A 24,473-nucleotide genomic window follows, 5' to 3' on the forward strand; every position below is an offset into this window, starting at 1 on the left:
AATCTAATGCATTTCACAGAAAATTGTTTACCGTTGAAAATTTTCCAGATCAAACTATGGGATCAGAAGTTATGATCAAAATTCAAAATAAATGTTGAAAAAAAAACCGCGTAAAAAGTCTCGCCAATTTTCTGGCACTTAGCTTTGATTGATTTGTTCGAATTGAGTACCGTTCAAAGCGGAATCATGTCCTATTGTTTTCTATTAAAAAATGGCCTTCTCGGAATCAGAAGTTGTGGCCAAAATAAATTAAAAATAAATCTCTTTTATTTGCAGCTTAAAAACGTTATGCTGAACTGCACTTCGACCATAACCTGCCTGCGAACAAGTTGTTGGGTAATTGTCCCGTAACACGGTAGATCACTTTGACGTAGTGTGTTGCGGTGTAAGATCTACCAAACAGAGCCCTAGCTTAATCCATTTTTCTAGCTAGGGCAATAAGTTGTGGTAATTAAGGATTCATCGTATTTAGTCCCCGCTACCAACAGCAGTCTCAGAAATAAAACATAATTAATGTTACCTTGCAGACAGTTGAAAGACTCGAATTCCTCTTGTTTGAGGCTAGACTGTATGCAGCAGGAAACAACTTTTCAAGCTAGTTAAAAACCTAGGTACCCAGTCCTAGGCTGAACTGACTGCTGGAAAAATCGAGTTAGGGTTTAAATACGTACTAACTCTTCATGAACTGGTGAAAATGGTAGTGAGAGGAACACACGGAAGTTCTTATTACTGAACAAATTCTCTTGCTTGGAATGGTCTTGTAGACAGAGCTAAATCCCGGTTTTCATTGTTTACTGGTGATATCCTAGAAGCAAGACAAGGACGTCGCTAGGGCGCCGATGCATAGCCAAAAACAGTATCACTGTTCTGTTTTCTCAAGAAAGGTTTGATTTCCTATTGATAAGGGGCGCGCCTTCAATGGGATTGCTCTCTGTGAAGGGTCTAAATAGCGGGACCTTGTCATGGTGCTCTTGAGGAAACAAAACAACAACTGTATCGAAACCGATACTGCATTGCTTATCAATAGTAATGAAGTAATTCGACATGCACTTTAACACTAAGGATACGGGTAACGCTACAATAGATCTAATAACAGGTCGCAGTGGCACACCTGAACAGGAAAAAAAAAATCTGCGGGAGAAGGAATCCACAATACAAAGAAAAACTCATCTTTTGAGGAAGCTAATAGCCTATTCAGATTACGCCATTAATGACATAATAATTGGCGTTTCAGGGCAAATACGCTTTATGATGTCATTATTTACGTAATATTCCATACATTTTGCGCTGTCAAAAGATACCCGCTTAAAAGAGTCATAAAGAATTTATTACGAACAATTATTACGAGAGAGTTTTCGTTCTAACTGGGATGCAGGGAGAAATTCAACAAAACAAAACTGACAAGCGTCACACTCTCTTTGCCAGAGAGAAAATTCTCTCTGTTTTCATTTCGTTTCGTAGTTGACAGTCATGCTCTTTCTGTCGCAGCAGGGTCGAATGCATGTTAGATGGAAATCTTCTGAGCGCTGAAGAATAACTCGGATTGTGATGGTTTTGTGGAAAGCATTTTATATGATGAAAAATAATGATGATTATTATTTATTCTCCACTTATTCAACATGAATTGTTTAAAAACCAGATGCTCTCTAAAATTAACATGAAGTATTTAACTTAAACCTAGATTTAATAGAACAAATCGAATAAATTTCCAAAGTTCAAGGGCAAATGCGGAAGACAATTTAAAACGTAGGAATGGTTGTAAAACAGGTATATTTCTCGGTACTTATTCAAAAGGACGTATGTGATTTTGTAAACAAAGATTCAAACGTCGATTTGTCCAATCTGATGGCACTCTCACGCAAAACCATCACCACAGGCAGGCAGGGAAGCCTTCGGCTACCTGGTGGGGGTGTTGGTTTGCGTGGAGTGCCATCAGATTGGACAAATCGACGTTTGAATCTTTGTTTACAAAAATCACATACGTCCTTTGAATAAGTACCGAGATTTGATGAATAAACATGATTTCATTAATTGTTTCAATTCTGCTTCTTGAATGGCTTAATATACTTTGGATTTCAACATTTTTCACGTGGGACAACTGTACGATTTGAATGGGATGTATATATAAAGTAGAAAACCTTAAATAAAACATGGATTGGTAATGCATTAATTCATCCAAAATCCAGTTTAAATTATATCACATTCACACGATTCGATTTTGTTAGAAGCTGTATCATTGATTGTCGAGTAGAACGCAATGGTTCAGTTTCCATTTTGAAAAAAAAATAAATTGCTGAGTTGCCCTTCATACATGGAGAAACTGGTGGAAATACATTTTAGTTCGATAATATTTCTTGAAAATTGGTCCAATCGTCCTTTTTTTATTTATTTGTGAGGATTCCCAAAAGTATTAAAATTTTTCTATCAAATCTCCGTTCGATCATAGTACAGAATCAAAATACTTTTTAAACTTAAAAGTAAATTGAGGAATAGTCTGATTCCCCGAAGAACGGCGCACCCAACTAATGAATGTAGTTTCGCTCATTATCCTTAATGAGAGCTTCAAATATTCTTCGAAAATCCCTTTTCATATTTTTTTAAATTTTTTTTTCGTAGAAACTTCGTTCAGAAAAAAATGTTCGATTGTCGCAACACAAATGCTTGATTTCCCAAATTAAATTTTAAAACTCTCCTTGAATTCAACCCTGTATTAGCGTGCAAATGAGGAAACATGGAAACGTCAAGATATATTATCTTGCTGCAGTCTGAACACCTCGTAATAATTGGATACCCTCTCACTTAACAAAGTCATAAATAGCCCAATCTGAATAGGCTATAACGCTGATGAACTAAACGTCTTCTTCGGATAAGACCACAGACATCTACAGAACTTAGACTAACCCAGAACACCCACAGAACAAACACATCGAACAGCAGTCGATCATGGTGGACCTAGCGTTGTCTTCCGATATACAAATATGGATGGTTTTTGAGATTCATACCAACGCTATCGGGTCGGACGATATTCCAATAACCTTCATCCAACTGCTTTGTCCCTTCATACTACCAATATTTTTCGAACCCATCTCGAAGACCTTTCAATCTAACTGGCAAAAAGCAATCATTACGTCGATTCCCAAAGTCTCGAATCCTGTTCAACCAAAAGACTACAGGCCCATCAGCTTGCTCCCCACAATGTCGAAAATACTAGGAAAAATCCTAAGCTTTTGATAAGAAAATTATTTTGAGCTTTTTAGTGGAATGTTTTCACCTGTCATAAGACGAGTTTATACAATCCCATTGAATTCCACCACTTAATTGTATCTTGACAGATACGTATTTTGACCTCAAAGGTAAGGCCGTCTTCAGTGTCTCGTACTTGACTCGACTAGTCGAGCTTTTTTTTAAATCTTTATTAAAGTGTTTTTTAAATCTACAGATTAAGTCCACCACCGTAAATCCTAAGCCCAAATCACCAAACATCTTGACAATCCAGTTGCTACACTGCTTGCAAAACAGCAGTCTGGATACCGCAAAGGATACAGCAGGACCATTGCCCTGTCTAGGGGCCCTCCTTAACCGTGCGGTAAGATGCGCGGCTACAAAGCAAGACCATGCTGAGGGTGGCTGGGTTCGATTCCCGGTGCCGGTCTAGGCAATTTTCGGATTGGAAATTGTCTCGACTACCCTGGGCATAAAAGTATCGTGCTAGCCTCATGATATACGAATGCAAAAATGGTAACCTGGCTTAGAAACCTCGCAGTTAATAACTGTGGAAGTGCTTAATGAACACTAAGCTGCGAGGCGGCAATGTCCCAGTGTGGGGATGTAATGCCAATGAAGAAGAAGAAGAAGAAATCGCCCTGCCTAAACTCGTCAATTATATCTACGACGGTTTCGGTGGAACCATTGGACCGTCATAGTCCTAATTTATCTCTCGCTGATTTTCAATTGCGTTAGTCAACTGATCTTGAATGCAAAGTTTTACTTCTCCCTAGCTGCATGTGACCTTTTATCACCTATCCTTGCACAACGAAAAAAGCAAGTTCGCCTAGCTGGCGTCGTGTCTGATGACTGTGATGTATCTGATGGTACCCCGCAAGAATCTTGTTTAAGCGAATTATTGTTCAGTCTGTGCAACTTACCACAGCTTACCATCGTCTTTTAAAAGCAAACTACCATCTGTATGCCGACGATCTACAAATAAACATCACGATACTTGCAAGAGAAGTTGACAAGTATATTCAAACTATCATCGAGGACATTAAAAAAAAACAACAAGCTTTCTCCCAACCCAAAAAATAACACAAATAATAGTTTCAACCAGAACTAGATAACACCCCAAACTACTATCTCTTTCTGTGAAGTATAGTTTCCCTGTCTACCAAAGTCTCAAATCTAGGGTTGCAGCTCAACAACAAATTGACATGGCAGCTATGAGAACATACAACACACTACGTACGTTGATTGTTGTGTTCTGCGTTGCGCGGCCGGTAATAAAGTTAATCAGTTCAGTGCATGTTTTCACTTGTTTCGGACAGCAGAACGATCGAGTTGGCAGAGACCATCGGGCAAATTCAGTACAGTGCTTGGTTTGGTCGTCGTGTTAAGAAGAAAAAAAATGGGTGTGCGGTGGAACATGCGCTTTGGTCCGGTTATGACAAACGCGATCTTCGTTAGTTGACAGAAGCCATCGAGCGGACCAATACAGTGAGTGCTTAAGTCGTCGGGAAGAGAAAAAATATATTTATTATTCTGTGAAATGCTTTAGGCGTGCGTTGGGTTTTCGTATCAGTATGAATATGGTGCCGTTCCGAAGAAATAAATAGTCGCTTACCAAGGCAACCAACTATCCCTTCCCGTGGCACTCACGGAGACGCAGAGGATTCCTCGGTCTCTTGTAGCAATGAGTGTCAGACTAATTTTCCTTCTCTAATTCTAAATTGGCTGTGAGGACGTGGCCGGCATCGTTATTACGATGTGTACAGTCAATCAAGCTAAGCTAAGCTAAGCATACAACACACTACGTACGTTATGCCAATTCGCTCCAGTATTGTCACTTCCAACACGAATACAAGCTACCGTGGTACACATTTTTACTGTATTACCCGAGACTTTCTGCCAGCCTCAAAAGTTAGCTGTACGATTTGTGCGTCGGCATGACTTCACAGCTACTGTTTGTAGCTTGATCAAGGGTCATAATCTGCCCGCAAACTATCATCTATAGATGTTAGGGTGGTTCAAAAAATCGTTTTTGCTCCACAACGCTTATCCGACTCTATATCAAGTTCTGAGTGTCCTCCGCAAAATTGAGCTCATTTGGATAAAAACTGATTTAGCACAAGCCGTTTCAAGTTTGCATGCAAATTAGTATGGGGAAATTTATTTTTTTATTAAACTGATTATGACGCTTCCTCATTAACCGCAGGTTAAAAGAAAACATGCATAGCTAAAAGGAATACTCAAGATCTTCCACTCAACACAGAATAAAATAATGAATTCGGAGGTCTGACAACATCTCATATGCCTGGATTTAAGACGCACATGAAAGACAATTACTTGGAGGACATAATTTGGTTGAAACCGTAGACCATTTGACCAAAACTCCAGGACAATTTGGAGGTCTGACAACATCTCATATCTCTGGATTTGAGACGCACATGAAAGACAATTACTTCGAGGACATATTTTGGTTGATACCGTGGCTGGGGGCATCATTCGTGGTTGATTCGGTAGACCATTTGACCCAAACTCCAGGACAATTTGGAGGTCTGACAACATCTCATATTCCTGAATTTAAGACGTGAATGAAAGACAAATACTCGGAGGCATTATTGGGTTGATAACGCGGCTGGTGACATCATGGTAGACGTGATTGCGTCGGTTTATTTAATTCAAACTCAAACTTCAAACTACCATTTTTCAAAATCCGTTGTTTTCCACCACTGCTCTAGCAAAAAATCAGTATCTGTAGACACAATATTTTGCAATGCGCAGGAACTACAAGAGATGGCCAATATGTTGGTGAAAAACTGATAAAATCGATTTAAAAGCAATGAGATAAAGCCATTTGAAAAAATAATAACAACGATTATCTGAACGGATGAATTCTAGTGTTATTAACTGTTATTGTTGAAACAAAAATAAGAAAAAGAAGAAACTGCTACGGAAAATCAAACGAGAACGATGGATACAGTTGTTCAGGACTTCATGAAGTTTTCTTGAACACCTGGACGGGGTTCAGGTGGAATAATAAAAGCAGCTGAAATGTCAGAGAAACAGGATCTACAAGGTTTATCCCTGCAGCATTTTAGCTAAGTATATCGTTAGATCCTGGCATTTTCAGTCTGAAAATTATTCAAACGGGTTCACATTTGCATTACCCCACAATTCGCCCGTTTATTGGGTCTTTTTCAAGGGAACAACTGTCTGGCGGTTTTCGTATAGTTAACATCTATGAACACATGTGCTACGGTTGGAGCTTCTAGTACTTGAACACATAATTTGCTGGTCATTAACATAAATTTTAAATTCAGAGGAGCACTGTTCAACATCAATACAATACACGAAAAGCGGCAGACAGCTTTTCCCTTTAAAAAGACACAATAAACGAGACGAAACGTCGGGCAATGCAAATGTGAACCCATTTTAAATCATTTTCAGTCGAACTAAAATCAATCAATATATCGTTAAGTTTACCATTTTTATGTTGCTTAACATCAAAATAATTTGAACGATAATATCCAATGATTTAAAGTCACAAAAAGTGTATGTTAGTGGTCGTCAAAATTTGATGCTACTCTTAACCTTTATCCGGTATACGTCTGACGGTAGGGGTAAAAATTAACTTAAAAATTGAATATCTCTGGCGTTTCTGAACCGATTTGTATAATTTTTTCTCAGAAGAACCGGATAAGTTTCTAGATTATGACAAGTGACTCAAAATTAGGATTGATCACTTGGTCCCGGAGTTATTCCGGATTGTATTGCCGACTGAATCTTTAGTCTATGCTGTTAAAATTACCTAACACTGCGATTAATCAACTCGGGGATGTATATCGGTTATGTTCTGCCCGTAATGGAACTTTTTCTAACCAGTCTAGGGATTATTCGCCCTTCCCGAACCGACTATAAGGGTTCTATATCCGGTGATGGCCAAATTGGAAAGGAAATTCCAAATATGACTTGCGACACATCATATGTCATATTTTGCGATCAGAAACACGAAAGTGGCCTCTGGGAATTGATATGGCCTAACCTGGCCACATTGACATGGTCCTAGGGCATCCGGAATCCGGTCCCGGTGGACCAGTTTTGCGAAAATTCCAAACATAACTTGCGACACATCATATGTCATAATTTTACGATCAGGAGCTCGAAAGTGACCTAACCTGGCAGCATTGACATGGTCCTAGGGCATTCGGAATCTGGTCCCGGTGGAAATCTCAAAAAGTAGTGGACATCATATTTGAACTCATATCATATATATAAAGCTGTTTCTGGATTCGAAATGTAAAATATATAAAAAGTGTACATTTTTTCATCGTTAAGGCTTATAAAAGTCTCTGTCAACTTAAAAAATAATCATGATAAACCAACGGGCAAAGTTATTTTATGAAAATCATTGTTGTTTGGAGTATTATTCACAAGAATAGAAAAAAAGACTAAAGATCAACAATCAAGATTAGCTCCCTTTGAAAAAATATTAAACTTGCATTTTGCATTACCTCATGTAACCAAATCTTTTCATTTTGGACTTAAAATCAAGTTTTTTATCACTAATTTCTTGTTCTCAAATATAAAAATTTGTTAGTATTTCCGGAAGAGACGCAGCATGCTTTGAAATAAACAGACGTCAAAAATTTTCGCCCCGCAATTTTTTCATCGTCGATTTGGAATTTTTTTTATCAAAAGTACCTACCTAATGGTGTACACACGCAAAACCACATCAAGAAGACGTTATAGTTTGAAACTGATCTTAATCTTTGGCGCAGAACTACTCGTTATAGTGGAAGGTTGTACGATTACGGATCGCAGCTGAAGACAAAGGATGACTGCACAATCGAGGAGAAATAGATCATACGAAGGAAGGGACTTAAGCGATTTCGGCAATTATTTGAGGAGCACGGTTTGTTATAAACACATTTGTTCATATGTAGTGTCCGTCAAACATCTTCGGTGAGTTATTCCTTTTAAGCTATCTAATACCCTGTACTTACTGTCATAGTGAAAAAATAATTCTTGAAATCATAAGCTAATAACACGATTGCGTCACTATCCAGTCCTTTGCAATGCGGCGAGTGTCAGAAGTTATAAAATATTGAAATGATAGCAAAGAATATCCACCTATTACCGTATAGTTCGTTTCGTATGCTTATGATTTGCTTTCATCTTTCTACCAACAATCAATATGAAACTGGTGATTTTTATGTGGTTCCAGTTTCGTACGTTATGAACGATCTTCGGTACCCAGTAATGAAATCGTCGCTTCGGTACGTATTCTATTGCTAGCCCTTTAGAACAAAGTTTAGCACTGCTGTCATAGCAACATTTCCGAAAGTTTTTTCTTTAAACATAAACAACCTTCAGAAATGGAAGCTGAAGGATTTCTTTGGTTGAATAAATTTTACCAAACTATCTGTACGCCACAAGTCTCGCCTAATAATTATTTTATTCTCTTTTAGCAACATGAAGAAATTGAAGAAAAAAAACTTGGAATTTTCTGCAGAGCTTTTTGGGAAGTTTTTAATGGAAATAGAAAAGAATGAATTCTTATCGCAGTTCGAGAAAGCATTCCTTATGCATCCGAAGTGACTCCCACAACGAATTCCTTATGATTTTACGTGATTTGCATACCCTCATTGGAAGTTCATTCGGCATCAACCAATCTTTTATCGCACGACGAAATCTATGTCTATGTGGAGCAAATTAGGCAAATTGGACACTACAAATACTTTTGATAATTCACATATTTTTTTTACAATCAATGCAATGCAACAAACTCTGAAACCCATCCATAATCAACTATGTAGTTTGTAATGTAGAGTCCATTGTTTTTACCCTTGATGTTTCAATTTAGCAGAAAAATGTTTTCCAAAACATTGAATATTTAAAATTTCAACTTCCATAAGCTTTACTTTGTCTTGAAGAAGAGGATTTTCAATTAACAAAGGAACATTCGATTATAATTATAATTATTCACAATGGCCTGATATGCATTTATGATAGCCTTTCTTGATTTTTACCATATTTCAAACAGTTTTTGAATGTGTTCACCTGATTGGACGAATTGAGAAAATGATATTTTTGCAATTAATTAAGAGAGACAAACGACGCACTCTCATGAAATTCAGCCTGTATTATTCAGCTTTTCACGTACGGTAATGGTGGCTTCTGTCGGTTTTAAAGTGTATCCGTCCCTGTAGGGGAGAACGGTCCAAAATGCACCCCTGGGGCAAAATGGCCTCACTCATATAATCTGTTGTAGTACATTTATGAACGAATATTACTATTACATTTCATAATTAGTTATCCATCATTGAGCTCCATTGGAAAAATTTAGCAAAATCCCTTCATATTCACTTTAATTTAACGATTTGTTATTCTTCCGCCACATCCGTAAGATTGTAGTTCAATCCATTAAGAAAAAACAAACAACCATGCGTTCACCATCATTTTGCATGCAATTGAGTCATTTTAAACCACCATTCGGGCGTTTTGCCCCAGGCCTATTTTTAAAACATTTTTAAATGCGTTAGAAAGTCATGAAAACCTTATTGTTTTGAATAGGAGATCATTGTGAAATGTAGCTGGGTTTGTAAATTTTGCACCTATACGTTGAAATGGTTGGGTATTTTTGTTTATATGGGCGAAAACATCGAAAAAGCTTAAGGGGTGCATTTTGGACCGTTCTCCCCTACTTGTTGACATCTGGCTATTTTCTTGCCTTCCATACGTCAAACCTAACTTCACTAGTGATGCGTTAATCTAATTAACCCTTAATTAAACTAGCGGATTACTAGAGAAGTTAGGTTTAACGTACGGAATACGAAAAAAATCCAACTTCGATAGTCCCATATTCCGGTTTTCAGTTTTATTAGCGATACTACCTATTATAAGTACGGTGACATAGATATAATACATTCATTAAATCGGCCTTCTCTTGAAAACTGATGTACTAAGGCTTAAGCCCCAATAGCAATTCAGCGGAACGGCGACGGAAACGGAAAATTTGACAAAATATATGGCCCGTTCCGTTGTATTGCGTAAGGGCTTTATTCACATTCGCACAACTTCCAATCGCCAAAAAGCGATTAAGTTTCAATCATTTTAAAAACCTTAAAACAAAGATTTCACTGCAGGACCATTCTACGGCCGGGAGTACTAACACTTCCAGAATATCACTCAAGGTTCCGATATTCAAACCCACGTCAAAGGCAAGATTGGCAGGTGCATGTCAGTGCAATTACGGTATACTATTGGAGGCCAAATAGTAGCAAACGGTCGCGTTTTGCGGGCAAGTAATCTACAATAGATTATGGAAAATTAGGAGGCAAAAAAATTGTGAAACAAACAAGAAATGTGTTGATCCTAAGCCATAGGCGTTGTCACAAACAGTGAAAGATTTAACCGAAATTACTATTTAGAAACTGGTCCACCTTTCGTTGAAGGGTTTTTTTTTTCAGTCGTTCTATTCAGAAGTTCCGGCTTTAGGAATGGAAGTTAAAGATGATTTTCTTTCCTTCCGCCAGCTTCCGATAACGTACGATGAGCTGAAACAAATTTATTAAAGTTAAAAGGATAAGCAAATTTACCATTTTTCATGAACACCCACGAACTATACAGGAAAATAATAAATAAACAGCAAGATAAACAGCGAGGATGATAACCATGGCAACTATGAAAAATTAGAAAATCCAAATTTATGTTGAAGCGTTGCTTTGTTTTACTGGGTACCGATGTCTTAGTACAGTGGAACCATAAAATGAGTACTAATTTGTTCTGACCCCAACATCTTGATAATTATATCTATGTTTCTACTGTGCAATTCCATCTCTAGAACAAATATTGTTTTTAACTATCTATTTCTTCTGGTTTCGTTTTTTCTTTTAATCGTTTTATCTATTACAATAGAATATATTTATTTCAATATGGTTCTATTCCCATTATAAGCATTGCATTATATAGTAGACGTATACATGTTTTCAAAAAGTATCAAAATTCAACCGGAAAGCCCAGAATCGCAATTGTTATGCCTCCTGTCAAGTTTTCAGCAAATTCTAGTAGAATTTCGTGGTGGCTCAAGTCGATTTAGTGTTTTTGAACTGCTTTCAATTTTGAAAAAATCTAACAAGAGGAGAAAGTAACAATTTGTATCGAGTGCGGTCGTGTTTTATTCAGTAAGCAGAACGATCGGCCGGTCTTTGGTTTACATGCCACCGTTTAAAATGTCGTCATGATTTTTTATTCCACCTCATTAGAATCTGTACAATTGAATTTGATGCTACATCAACATTTTTTTATTCATTTCAATTACAATGCTTGGATATTTCTTCTACAAATTTTCCAAAAATCTATCAATTAAAAAATTCTGGACAATTTGTCAGGTTTAAATGCTAGAACACCTTTATTAGCTGCTTAACACTCTAGCACAATTATCGAGTAATGACGGTTAACTAAATCAAGCCGTAACAAAACCTTACTCCTGTTCCAATGAATATTTATCAAAACTAGTATCTTTGAGCGTTCCATCCATGTAGAATTCTTGTGTCACTGGCAGTTCACTTCACAACTTAATATTCATTGCTAAATAACCTTCTGCACAAAGAGCGAACCTAAACTATAAGGAATTACCGCCATCTGTCACAATATAAAACGATTGGCCTGGTAGTAATTTTAAATCCATTTTTACTCAAGTTGTGTACTCTGTTTTTGCATTCTTCAAACAATCACCATGATTTTGAAGTTCTATTACGATTAACAAACTGATCCGAAAGACTATTGGTATAAAGTTCACTCCTCTTTTCTCTAGAATGAACCTGGGAGAATGAGCAAAAATCGTTTCTTCATTTTTACTCCTCACTCACTTTTCGCGAACATTTGTGGTAAGCAATTTCAATAAATTGTGTTTTGACGGGAGTAATTAAAAAAGAACGATTCCAAGCACGGAAAATATGGAGATTGTAAGTAAAAATATGGTATAATTTTATCGTCTTATAAGTTTTTGCTTGTTTTTCATCGCTTTCGTTTCTTTTTCTTTTTTTTTCTCGTTCCAGAGAGCGAGTAATGGCGCTTAAGCCTAGGCCTATATGTACACTGATCTACATAAGTATTCGTCATGCTTTCTTGGTAATCTATCTGAATTTATGCGAATACTTTTTCCCATCAGTGTATGAGCCAGGGCACTAGACTAAAAACTGTGTCCCATCCCAAGACGTCGAGGACCCATGGAGTGTACATTAATCTTCTTAGAAAAGTCACTCCCAACGATTCGTCAATCAACTTTCCCCCTGAATGTGAAACGGTTGGTACGGCTGTCCCCGTTTCTTCCTTTCGTAGATTCAAAACTCTTCGTTGATCATGTTATTTATTACTAAATAATCTGATTGCCGGGGAGTTTTGGATTTTCTCCCAAATTCAAGCCTGCACGGTGGGCCTGGCCTTTTTAATACTTGTGCCATATTTATAATATGCTGCAAATATTAATGCTGACAAGAAAATGCTCGGCTATACAATCGACATTTCCAGGATGCTTTTCAATACTGGCTGTGCATGTGCTAAGACAAGACAAGACAAGACTAATTTCTTGTTCTGTTCTCAAATATGTAACTCCGTAACCGCTGGACCAATTTGTGCAATTTAGGGCCGATGCCCACGTAGCGGTTTTTCAACGCCATGTGCATGCAGCGTTAAAATAACGCTGGTGTGCATCGGCGTGGTGACGCTGCGTTACCGCTTTTTCCCGGTGCACACCTGCGTCTTTTTGACGCCACGTGCACTCTGCGTTTAAATGACGCTACGTGAGCATCGAGCCTTAGCTAGAAATACGAAAACCGCAGAGCTGACATGAGCAGAGAAATTTGATATTTGGTCACTTGTCATAAGACGCGTTCGTACAATCCCATTGAATTCCACCACTTAACTCCTCTTCAAAGTGGTGGAATTCAATGGAATTTTACAAACCCGTATTTTGACAGGAGAAGACATTCCACCAAAAGCTGAAAGTAATTATCTCGTACATCGAGGTTTGCACTAAAATCGTGTAAAATGCAGACAAATTGAATTGAAATATCAATGAAACTTAAAATTATGATATGATACACATTCTGTTGCTGAATTTCGCACTCAATGATGAATTTCACGACTAGTTTTCATCATATTTTACTGTGTACAATTGACTACTGTTGATCAACAAAAATATGCCTCAATGAATTAATATTGAGCGTCTTAGGGGAAAATATTACAAGGTTAAAATACTTTATTATTCCATTTACTTCCGCTATATTCACTTTTGTATCAACAGATACGTATTTCGTTTTCTACTTGAAATCTTCTTCAGTGTTTTGTTATCGACTAAACAAAACACTAAAGAAGTTTTCAAGTAGAAAACGAAATAAGGAGTGAGTGCTAGTAATTAACTTAACGACTAAAATTTACTTCAGTCGCTTCACTAGAGCGAGCCTCTTGACAAATTGTAGTTCTGCTGCACCAGATGACAAGCAACAGGTACCAGCATTGTGTTTCGTACATAAAACTAGCCAAAACATCAATTTTTAACAATAAAAAAGCACTTTAAAATTATGTAGCTAGCATGCCTATTTTGGCCACCCCGGGCCCATAATACGCAACGTCGAGTTTGTTTATATACGTAGTATGGTCCCCCCATTTGATTTACATGCTCCAATCCCACATGTTCCTTTTGCCTGGAATAAACCCCCCCTTGTGTGCTAATAATGAACCCTTTAGCATATTTACATTTACAAATTAGTTAATATAACTATATTTCTGTTTCCCTGTCCATAACAAATGTATAAAGCTGCTGTCCTGTTACATGAAGCAACTTCACCCGACGGAAGCTTGCAGAAAATTGTCGATTCCAGCGTTTAATTTGGGATTTTGTTCAGGGGGTCCATTATACGCACGGGGTCCACTACTAGCACTCACTCCCTACGTTTCTGTTGATACAAAAGTGAATATGATTGGTTTCTTGCAAACAGCAATCACAAGAATTAGAATAATTGCTTGGTAAGCAATCCCACTCAAAAGATATAAACTTACTTCAAAAATCAGCTTCCTAGAGATTAAATATGCAACATTTAAACTTACTCGTTACTTATAGTACATTTACCAAGGTGAATCCTAATCAAAGTGTATAATAGCATTCCCTACACTTTTTTGTTTTCCCTTTTCGGATGTGCCACTGCGACCAGTTATTTGATCTACATAGCGATATCCGTACCCTTAGTGTATAAGTGCCTGTCGAATTTCTCAATTACTATTGAGAATCAATGCAGTATCGGTTACGATACAGCTCTTCTCAAGTCACATTTTTTTTATAATGGTTTTAAGGCACTCTTTTAGAGTAAATAATGGTCTTCAAGAGCGCCATAAAACTGAAAATGTTACTTGGGTTGTTTTGTTTTCCCAAGAGCCCTAGTAATGCAACGGAGTCCTAGCCACATCCTTGTCTTGCTTCTAGAATATCGCCAGTAAAGCTACAAACCCGGAATTTAGCTCTATCAACAAAACCACTTCTAACTAAAGAATTTGTTCGGCAACAAGAATTTCCGTGTGTTCCTCTCACTACTATTGTTAACAGTTCGTGAAGACTTAGTACGCATTGAAACCCTTAACTCGATTTTCCAGCGATCTGTTCAGCCTAGGACGGGCACCCATGCTTTTTCAACTAATTGCTGGAAAGTTGTTTCCACGGTTGTTTCAAACGGTGGAAATCCGAGTCTTCCAACTATTTGCAGGATAAAGTTAATGTTGTTACACTTCAAACACTGCTGTTGGTTGCGAGGACTAAATACGATGAATTCTTAATTACCACATCTTATTGCCCTAGCTCGAAAATGGATTAATCCAGGGCTCTGTTTGGTAGATCTTACACTTACTAACAATGTAACTATATGATTCCTATAATGACCGTATGGATGCAGACAATTCGTCGGTCTTTTTAACATTTCCCGGTCTCTATTTCCCTTCCCCGATGACCAAAAGGACGTGAATGGCAACGTTATTGACCTTTTAAAACATGATTTTTTAGAATGTGCACATTAAAGCTTAAATACTAGTCCCAAGTTCCAATCGTTGGTTTCCTATGAAATTAAAATTTGAATGATCATTCAATGCCATTACAGAAAATTGTTCTGAAACCTGCTTAAGGCTTTCTTGATTCAATGCTTTTACAACACATACTTTAATGAGGAAACATTCCACGAATGGCACAGTTAGCAGAACAAACACAGAACCGCCTTCTGGTAGAAATCATGCCCAAGATTCAACGGTCACCTTAATCATGGTTTTGCTTAGTATCCGCTAAGCTAAGGGATGTGTGAGCTACTGCAACCTAATCGAGCAGATTTGTGAAACGATGCGTGGAACATCGTAGGCTACTACCACATCAGAAATTGATTTTTTTTAAAAGATTTGTTCCTCCGAGTTTGGGATAATTCTGTTTACTTCCCTATTTGTCTACACATATTATTCAAGTTTTGAAGTTTTTATTGTTTTGTTTATTTCGTTATTCATTCACATATGAAAAAAAAACGACCCGATATGGATGACTTATACATCATATAAAAGTAATATTACTTTGGGTTTATAAAACAAAATAACTGAATATTCGTCTCCATATTCAAGTAAAACAAAGAAATGAAAAAATAAATTTTGATATGTATGCAAAAATTGTGTCCAAATACAATCTAAATATGTTAGCGTATATTATTCCTGGATAATAAGTGGACAAAATTCCGAAGAAACTGTGGGAAAAGGATCCAATCCATATGTACTCTTTTGATACCATTTTTGAAAAGAAGTCGAAAACATATAATTTGTTTATATTCACTGAAATACTCACATCGGTCAAATTTTTTTTTTTTTTTTTGGCTATCTTTATTTGGAAGGCTCATTTGCCGTGAAGCGTTACGGAGCCGGAATACAATTTTTCATGATTATTATACACTAATGTTAGTTTTGGGAACCGAAAACTCGCGGTTTGGTCGAGGTTAGGGAATACAATCATACAACAGGAAAGGAAGGTCAAATTGGTCAAAAGCTTGGGGTCACCTTTTGGGATAAGAAAATGAATTTGCTCATAACTAATGCATTGTTCAACCAATTTAAGCTCTTGTTGGTGCATATGAAGCACATCATGTCCAATTTAGTTGCAAGGCTTACACTTGTATTACAAATATAATGTAAATAAATCAAATCACATATCTAAAAAGTAAGTTAAACTCATTGATTTCCAAGTGCTTCACAATCCAAATCGTTCTATAAACGGCTGAGATATAAATAAAATACTATTTTTTGGAGGGTTATACCAAACTAATAGCCGATACACCATTACTCTGGGTGACCCCATTATTCCACTTTTGAGAAGAAAGACTGAAACTGATATTGAAAGAGTGTATATTCAAAGTCCTGTGCCCACACATGCTATAAAATTGTATCTAAACATTTTTCACAAATCAAGGGGTAAATATTAAGGTTAATTATTGACAAAAAGTGCAACTTTGATATAAGCATACATTCCATTAAGAATAAAATATATCAAGATTATAATGTACTCATAATATTTCGAACAAGCCAAGAAGATCGCAAATCGGACATAAGACTACAGTTTTTAGAGGGTGACCCCAAAGACCGGAAGTGTAAGTAGTATTCAACAAAGTAACTATCTGTTGATAAAGAATAGAATTTGTATATTTTATAATCTACAATGCAACTTGTTTTTTTAAGGTTTGGTGTTGGTAAAAAAAATCGTTTCGAAATTCCGCAGAATTCTGGTTCATAACACTAAAAGCTATTTTTCGCTGACAACTTTTTCGGAATTATACAAAATAAAACGTAATGAAAAAAAAAACAGATTTCGCCATGTTCAAATGCCTTGAAATACCGCGTAATTTCGTTTCGAATCCCTTGAAACGAAATTTTTCGAAAAACTGCATACTCTTATACTTCAGAAAATATTTAACGGCTTATTCTTCGCCTTCAAGCATTTTGAGTATTCAGCTTCATGTTACAGTCCCCATAAACAATAGCGCCACCAAGAGGAAGAACTTCAAACTATATTTATTCACAAAGTATAAATGCTTTTTAAAATTATTTTTCAAAACAAAGTTTTTTCTAATGACCATCCAGATTCGGACTTACCTTGAAGTCAAACAAAGTATGATAGTCTTCCAAACATATTTTGAACCATCGTTGTCTCAAACTAAAATATTGGCGTAAAATGCAAACATTGGTATACTGCTCTGAAGCAATGCATGGTAGTCAAAATTTGTAATATTCGAAACAAAGGGATTCCGATAATTTTACGATTTGCCTAAAGTTTTTCTATGTATGACAAATTTGGGATTTTATTGGGATTTCTTTTTATAAACGGAACCAAAGAAAAATCGATCATTTTTGTTTTCTCGTAATTTTACTGAGCACATAAATGTAAAATACGAAAAGAATTTTGTAAATTGTTCGCACTACATCCCTGATGAAAAAGAACAACCCAAACGAGAAGGCCGTGCAGGACACGAGAACCAACCCCACGTCAAGAGCAAAACTAAATTATGATAAGATTGGTGCTCTATTTTTGATAGTACACCATCGATCGTAGGCATTTGACCGAAATTTCTTCTTGCATGCGCGCTTCATGCCTTCATCTGTGCCGTTGTGCAATGTGCGGAAAATAACGCGTGGTGAGGCTGACGTGATTTTCCCTTTTTTTTTCCTCTCATACATACATTATGGCCCGTTGAAAATCTTTCCCGTGGTGTTATTCAGGGGCTTCCATGTGAGTTGGGGCCGTGTGTCACAGCATGCAGTGCCTAACCGAGCCACCGTGATTCCGTCATGCAATTTAGGCACGTTTTTTTTGCACATGAAGGGAGGTGTGTGGGCCACACGCCACAGAGGGCGTCATTTAATAGTGCGGTCGGTGGGTGGTGTGATACGTTCCGCTCATCAGCATATAGATGTCGATCCATTATTATGACAAAAGAGATACATCTTCGCCGTTTAAGCAGGCTATGGAGAAATATACATGCCACTGTTCGCTGTTGGGTTTCCACGGAGATGCATGGCACACTGTGCGTAATGAAATACCGCGGATGTTTGTAGATAGAAAGGAATTTGTAACCAAAATTATGCAAATTTATAGGCGTGATTCTCGTGACTTGATTCGAATGCGATGGAGAAACGTGAGACACGTAACGCCACACCACCAAACCACTTGAAAGCGCTGTCCAAACCATTCGCGCAATTTATCAATCCTCACCAACCCATATAAACATCTATTTTTATATGTATTTTGACGGGTTGCAAAAGCAGTAAAGAGCAACCGCCAAACATGAAGCTGCAGCGCGACGCGAGGTGGATGTCTGACTGAAGGAATAAAAATAAAAACAGCGCGCATACAAATCTTTGTAAGTGCTCCACCATTGACCCACTGGAGTATTGGGGAGACAGCACACGATGGCGGGGAACATCTCAAGGCGGGTTGTAAAAATGGCAAGCGAAAAATTGTCACACACACCATTCGAGTATGAACTTCAAAGGAAGCCCCGTGGGTGGGAGGAATCATGATAATGGGCAGCATATTTCATGAGACTTTAAATTGCCATTGACATTCACAACACTGATAGCCCTTTTTATCCTAATTGGTACAGTGGCAAGCTAAATTATTGCATTTGTCGGGTACTTACCTTCGTACGAAAGCTGCCGCCGGTACGGCATTATTCCAATAAAATATGTTAACAGATTGACACTTGATTCTAGCCAACGACACTTACTTGGAAGATGACCCTTCTACATGCGGCGAGGATGTAACCACTCGGACCTCACGGGGGAAACTGATCGCAAAATGTGAATACTAACCGGCTGCTCAAGATCTAACCGAGTTCTAGAATCGCGAAATGTCGCGGTAAAACATTTGCGCGATTTGTTGCGAACGCGCGCGAGCACGGTAATTGGAACAAAATTAATTAGCTGCGCGGGAAATTCAATGCGATGTGACTAATTTTCCAGAATAGGAACCGCAAGCCGTCGGCTGGAGAGAATTAGAGCGAGTAAATTGATTCCTCCGAAAGCATGGGAGTTTAGATTAGTCTATTGGTTTCGGTGATAAGGATATGATAAGTGTTAACACAGCCAGGGAAGCGACACACCATGAGCCATTAGTTATTCGGATCGCTACATGAACATGTCTTTATAAAAATAATCTCAAACGTTACTCTTACCGTCGGCATCATCAAAATGCCACACCGTCGGCTGAAATCGTTCCTAGGCGCGAGGAGTACAAAGCAAGCGAATCAAATGCAAATACCTACCTTTTTGAACGGCAACTGCAATCATTCCATCAGATCTGAAACGATAAAAATCGATAGCCGGATCAGTCACGTTTTTCACCACACATCGCCGAAAGTTCTATCCGCAGTTTCAGCCCCATATTTTTGCACGCAATCAACCAAACCACACTCATGCTTTGATTCACTTCCGCTCGACAACAAACTGCAATCCAGCACGAACACAGCACACAAACGCGATCTAATTTTCCGATCGAAGCAATAGAGCCAATCAAGACGAAAAAAATATATCCTCTCAAGTAGAAAAATTCAATCAGCTTAAGTAGAAAGCGCCTTGGAATTCCTCCGCACTAAGTATTGATCCGGTATAGCAAGCAGCATGGCAGCCGCCGTCGTCGTCCACCATCGGCAAAACCTAGCGAAACGGAGCACTCTCCAATCGTCTACCGTGGTCGATGTCATTTACTAAGATTAACGTTCTTCTCTCGCTCATCTAAATGGGTTCGTCGCCAACGTTCTACAGTCAGCAGCTCGGCAGCGCATCTCGATGCCGCTGTGTGTTGGGCCAATTGGTTTTTCTCTCTGGCCCCTCGCCACCACCACCTACTTGCGATGAGAGACGTCGTCCGGGGTGTGCATGTGGTGGTAACCCAACATGGCTTCCTCCGTGCGGTTGTGTGTGTCGGCGAATACATGCAAAGCGAAAACTTTTGAAGCTTTAATGACGGTAAAAGCTAAGAGAAGGTAAAACTTTCTTTCCAATTTGAGAACCGAGGGGCTTCCCGATGAAGGTTGAAACGGATTCTTGACGGGTAATAGAACAAATTGTTTCATAATGTGTCCTGTTTTAAGATCAATGATTCGTTTAATTTAAATTCAAAACAAATAATGATAGGATTTTGAAACTGATGTGAATAATGCATTTAAAAATGTGATCCATCTATTGCCCCATGATTTGGAAATTTGGAAATCAATTACAATAATTCCAATAAGAACTTGACTAAAGCTTTCGAATTTGATACATGAGTTGAAGACACAACTGGAAGCTGTAATCTGTAATAGTTTCAAATTAATAGATTTTCCAAAAGATACGACAAGAAACAAATCTTATGAGAAAAGTAAAGCTCTGCATAATGTAAGATACTGAACCAAATTTCATCTATGCTTTTTTATGAAGAACTATTTAAACTTTATATTAGAATTGTAATTAGAGAAGCATTTCATATTTTACTTTAATACGTCTCTTTTACCAGGATTAGACTGGTTGTCTGGTTTAGCATCCTTGACCGGACCGAGAATTGAACTCGCCATCTCCAGATTGGTAATCCTACGCCTTTGCTTGCAAGGCTAACTAAAAACCCTGCAATTTGTTTTAGAAATTCTTAAATTTCTTCAGGATTTCCTTCAAATCGCTGAATTTATTTCTGTTTTTTTTTTTGTATCTTTACTATAGAGACTTGCAGCTTTGGGCTGGCTCATCTCAAGAATTCAATTCGTATGTTGAAGTTTTTTTGAGCATTCTAACCAGGATAGGCCAGCCTGGCAAAATGCCAGAAATGTCTTATTCTTCTTTACATGTTCCAGGCTTCTCTAAATAATCCCAAATATGTCAATGGAGCTGCGATTTTCTCCGATTTTTTTGTTTTTTTGGTCAAGGTTCGTTTCAAACTCACATGTTGTTTTATCGTTTAAACATTTTCCATAAAACAACAAAAACTTTTCTAGAATTTTTTTTTATGAAATTGGAAATATTTTTTCAAAATCCCAAGCTATTTTTGGAACATCGTTTAATGTCATGATGCTCTCTAGAGTGTGAGTACTCCTTTTTAAACTATCTTATTTTTGCATATCAAGAACCACCATTGGCGTAACTAGTCTTGATGAGGGAGACCAAGAAAAACACAAGTAGATAAATTTGGAATTCTGCTAACGAGTTTTTTAACAAACAATGTACAGAACGTTCGATTGAGCACCCCTTTTTTGATAATGATACCCTAATGATAACTGAATGACACTTTCTGTGGGGTTAGTTTATGAAGGGACTGTAAATGCTTCTAATTTTTTTTATTTAATTATTTCTTGATAGATTCCAAAAAAACTTATGGCCAAATTTTTGCTTGAAATTTCAAAAAATCTCAATTGCTGTAACCATATTAAAAATAATTTTCTGTGTTAGATGCAAATAAATATGAGTTTTTTTTTATTCTTAAATGGGGAAAGGAAAGAATAGCTTCGTAAAAACTTTTGAAGAAGAATGGAATTTTTCAACTGTAATATCTAAGTCTCGTACAGCACCTACAAAAATTCCAGTAGCACTGATACATCCCAAAAGACTGTTTTTGGCAAAGTGATGAACTTCTAACACTGAAAAAAATCACTCTAATAAAGATAAAAAAAAAATAATATCATCTTCCAAACTTGGACGTACATGTTCATGATAGAATTAGAGGCGAAAGTATAGAATTGATAGTTACGTTAGGATACGGCAGGCATGAAGAATGTTTTTATAGAAGTCGATTTGGCAGAAGGAAGGTCGTGATATGTGCCATGGCACAAAATATCCCGCCTGCTTTCAAATCGACTTCTATAAAACATTCTTCATGCCTGCCCGTATCCTAACGGAACTATCAATTCTATACTTTCGCCTCTAATTCTATCATGAACATGTACGTCCAAGTTTGGAAGATGATATTAACATTTCCATATCATTGTAAATCGTTTAACTTCACGTAGAAGTAACACACACGAAATCATTAGTTTAGTAAAAAAAACTGTTTTTGGCATCTCGCCGCCGCTGACGTTTTTGCATCGGTGCGCTGCTATTCAAAATCAAATCAAAACTGCCAATCTTTAGTTTTCCACGCAGATTCAAATTTGTAGATTTTTCCAGAAGAATTTTCTAGGAAATTTTCCGATTGATATCCCCAAAATATTTCAATGTAGCTCCAATCCAAGCGTCACGAATTTTCCGGGAAAATACTAATGAGTTCCTTGAAAATTCTATACCATTTCACGATTAAATTTCGAGAAGTTCTCCGTAAAACTTTAAAACTTCCAGCCGATACTCCGAGTATTCCAAGTAAAATATCGAAATTCTGAAAATATGTCTGTTAAGTTCCCGAACAAATTTCCAAAACTTCTTTTTCTCGATCTGTTAACCGAGTGTATCGTACAGAAATACATTTTCTCGTTGTATAGAAGAGTGTGCGTCATACCCACTCTTCATCATATAAGCTTTGTGGGAACAGACATAACACATTGAACTCATCAAATTCATCGTCGTTCAAACACTAACGACATCTGTTGATTTCATTTAGTTGGGCAAATCGCGAACCAGATGGCGTTAGTGAGCAAACGCCACAAGTGTAAAGAGTACAGGAGAATACAAAATTTGCTGTTCACCAAAATGCATTCATTACGGCTGCGTTCTAAATCTAAATCTAAATCGCAACAAAAACACACGCGACCGAAAATATTCTCACTCTTTATCGATCATGTTTCTCTCGGCTTTATTCACACGCACGTGTAAACGTTCTCTACACATTTCAAGACGAAGTGTGAGAAATGGCCAACCCTGTTTTCAAGTTCAGTTTGGCCGAAAGGTCATGCTTTACACTGCCGCTAACTTATCTGGATATGGCATCCATATACAGATAAGTCTGACTTGCGGTTAGCGGCAGTTCACTTCTCACTTCTATGTATGTCGCTTTCGGCCAAATAACATTTTCGGAAAATAAACGTTTCGGCCAAATTAAATTCGGCCTAATGATATTCGGATTGAGGTGTAACAAGACCAAGTGGAATTCCATTAAATGGCTTTTGCCCAATTACGGCGCGGCATTGAACTAAATTTTAAGATTAAAAAACACCCAAATAAAACTTTAAAAACCCAGATTAATCCACCTAGCGGTGATGGTGCCTTTCTCGTTCGTTCAAAAGGTTTGGAAAAATCTAAAATAACTCAATATGTGGATTGGTCTCATTTTTCATATTTGTTTATATGCATAAAAAATTCTCGCTAAACGCAATTTGTTGCAAACAAATCGGATGAGCATAAGAGCAAAAATGGCATTTTATTTTGTAGTTTTAAAATTAGTATTTTGGCCATAACTTTTGACCCAATTGTACGATCCGGCCAAGTTTCTATAGGATACAATGGGACAAGATTCTGCGTCGAATGCAATCTGCTGCGAGCGACATGAGAAGCACTTATATTGCACATCTATCACTGTAACTTATATATGACCGGATTCAATCACAATATGGTTACTGCAACCAGATTTGTTGAACTTGTGTTGCTTGGGGAATAGATGAAGTCTAAGTGCTAAAAAATTGTGCTAGACTTTTTTGAACTCTTTTTCACAATAAATCGTAATTTTACCATAACTTCTAAGCTCATAGTCAGATCTGGCCAATTTTCAATAAGAAACAATGAGACATTCTGCGTCGAATGCAATTTAATACGAGCAAATCGGTTGAGGAAAAGTGCCCGAAAAATTAGTGACATTTTTTACGCGATTTTTTCGTATGAATTTGTATTTTGGCCATAACTTTCGATCCCATAGTCCGATATGACAAATTTTCAATAGGAAACAACGGGACAGGCTTCTACGTCGAATGCAACTTGTTGTGAGCAAATCGGTTAAGGATAAGTGCCCGAAAAATTAGTGACATTTTTTACGCGATTTTTTCGTATGAATTTGTATTTTGACCATAACTTCGATCCCATAGTCCGATGTGGCCAATTTCAAATGGAAAACAATGGAACAGGATTCTGCGGCGAATGCAACTTGTTGCGAGCAAATCGGTTCAGGATAAGTGCCCTATAAATGAGTGACATATTTTACGCGATTTTTTCGTATGAGTTTGTATTTTTACCATAACTTCTGATCCTATAGTCTGATATGGCCAATTTTTAATAGGAAACAATGGGACAGGATTCTGCGTCAA

General features: G+C 37.4%; 2 long non-coding RNA genes across 2 annotated transcripts in view; one reads left to right on the forward strand and one right to left on the reverse strand.

Annotated features, from left to right (window-relative positions):
* The window catches only part of LOC134219569 (uncharacterized), a 412,937-nt gene extending 392,473 nt beyond the window's left edge, over positions 1-20,464 (reverse strand). The window contains exon 1 of the long non-coding RNA XR_009981610.1: positions 18,924-20,464. This is a non-coding gene — a long non-coding RNA (uncharacterized LOC134219569). The remainder of the gene's footprint in view (positions 1-18,923) is intronic.
* Positions 8,400-8,730, forward strand: LOC134207993 (uncharacterized). The gene is made up of 2 exons (XR_009978458.1): positions 8,400-8,492; positions 8,685-8,730. It is a non-coding gene; the product is annotated as an uncharacterized LOC134207993 (long non-coding RNA).
* Positions 20,465-24,473: the final 4,009 nt, after the last annotated feature.

This window comes from Armigeres subalbatus, chromosome 1, assembly GCF_024139115.2.
Source record: "Armigeres subalbatus isolate Guangzhou_Male chromosome 1, GZ_Asu_2, whole genome shotgun sequence".
Classification (NCBI taxonomy): domain Eukaryota; kingdom Metazoa; phylum Arthropoda; class Insecta; order Diptera; family Culicidae; genus Armigeres; species Armigeres subalbatus.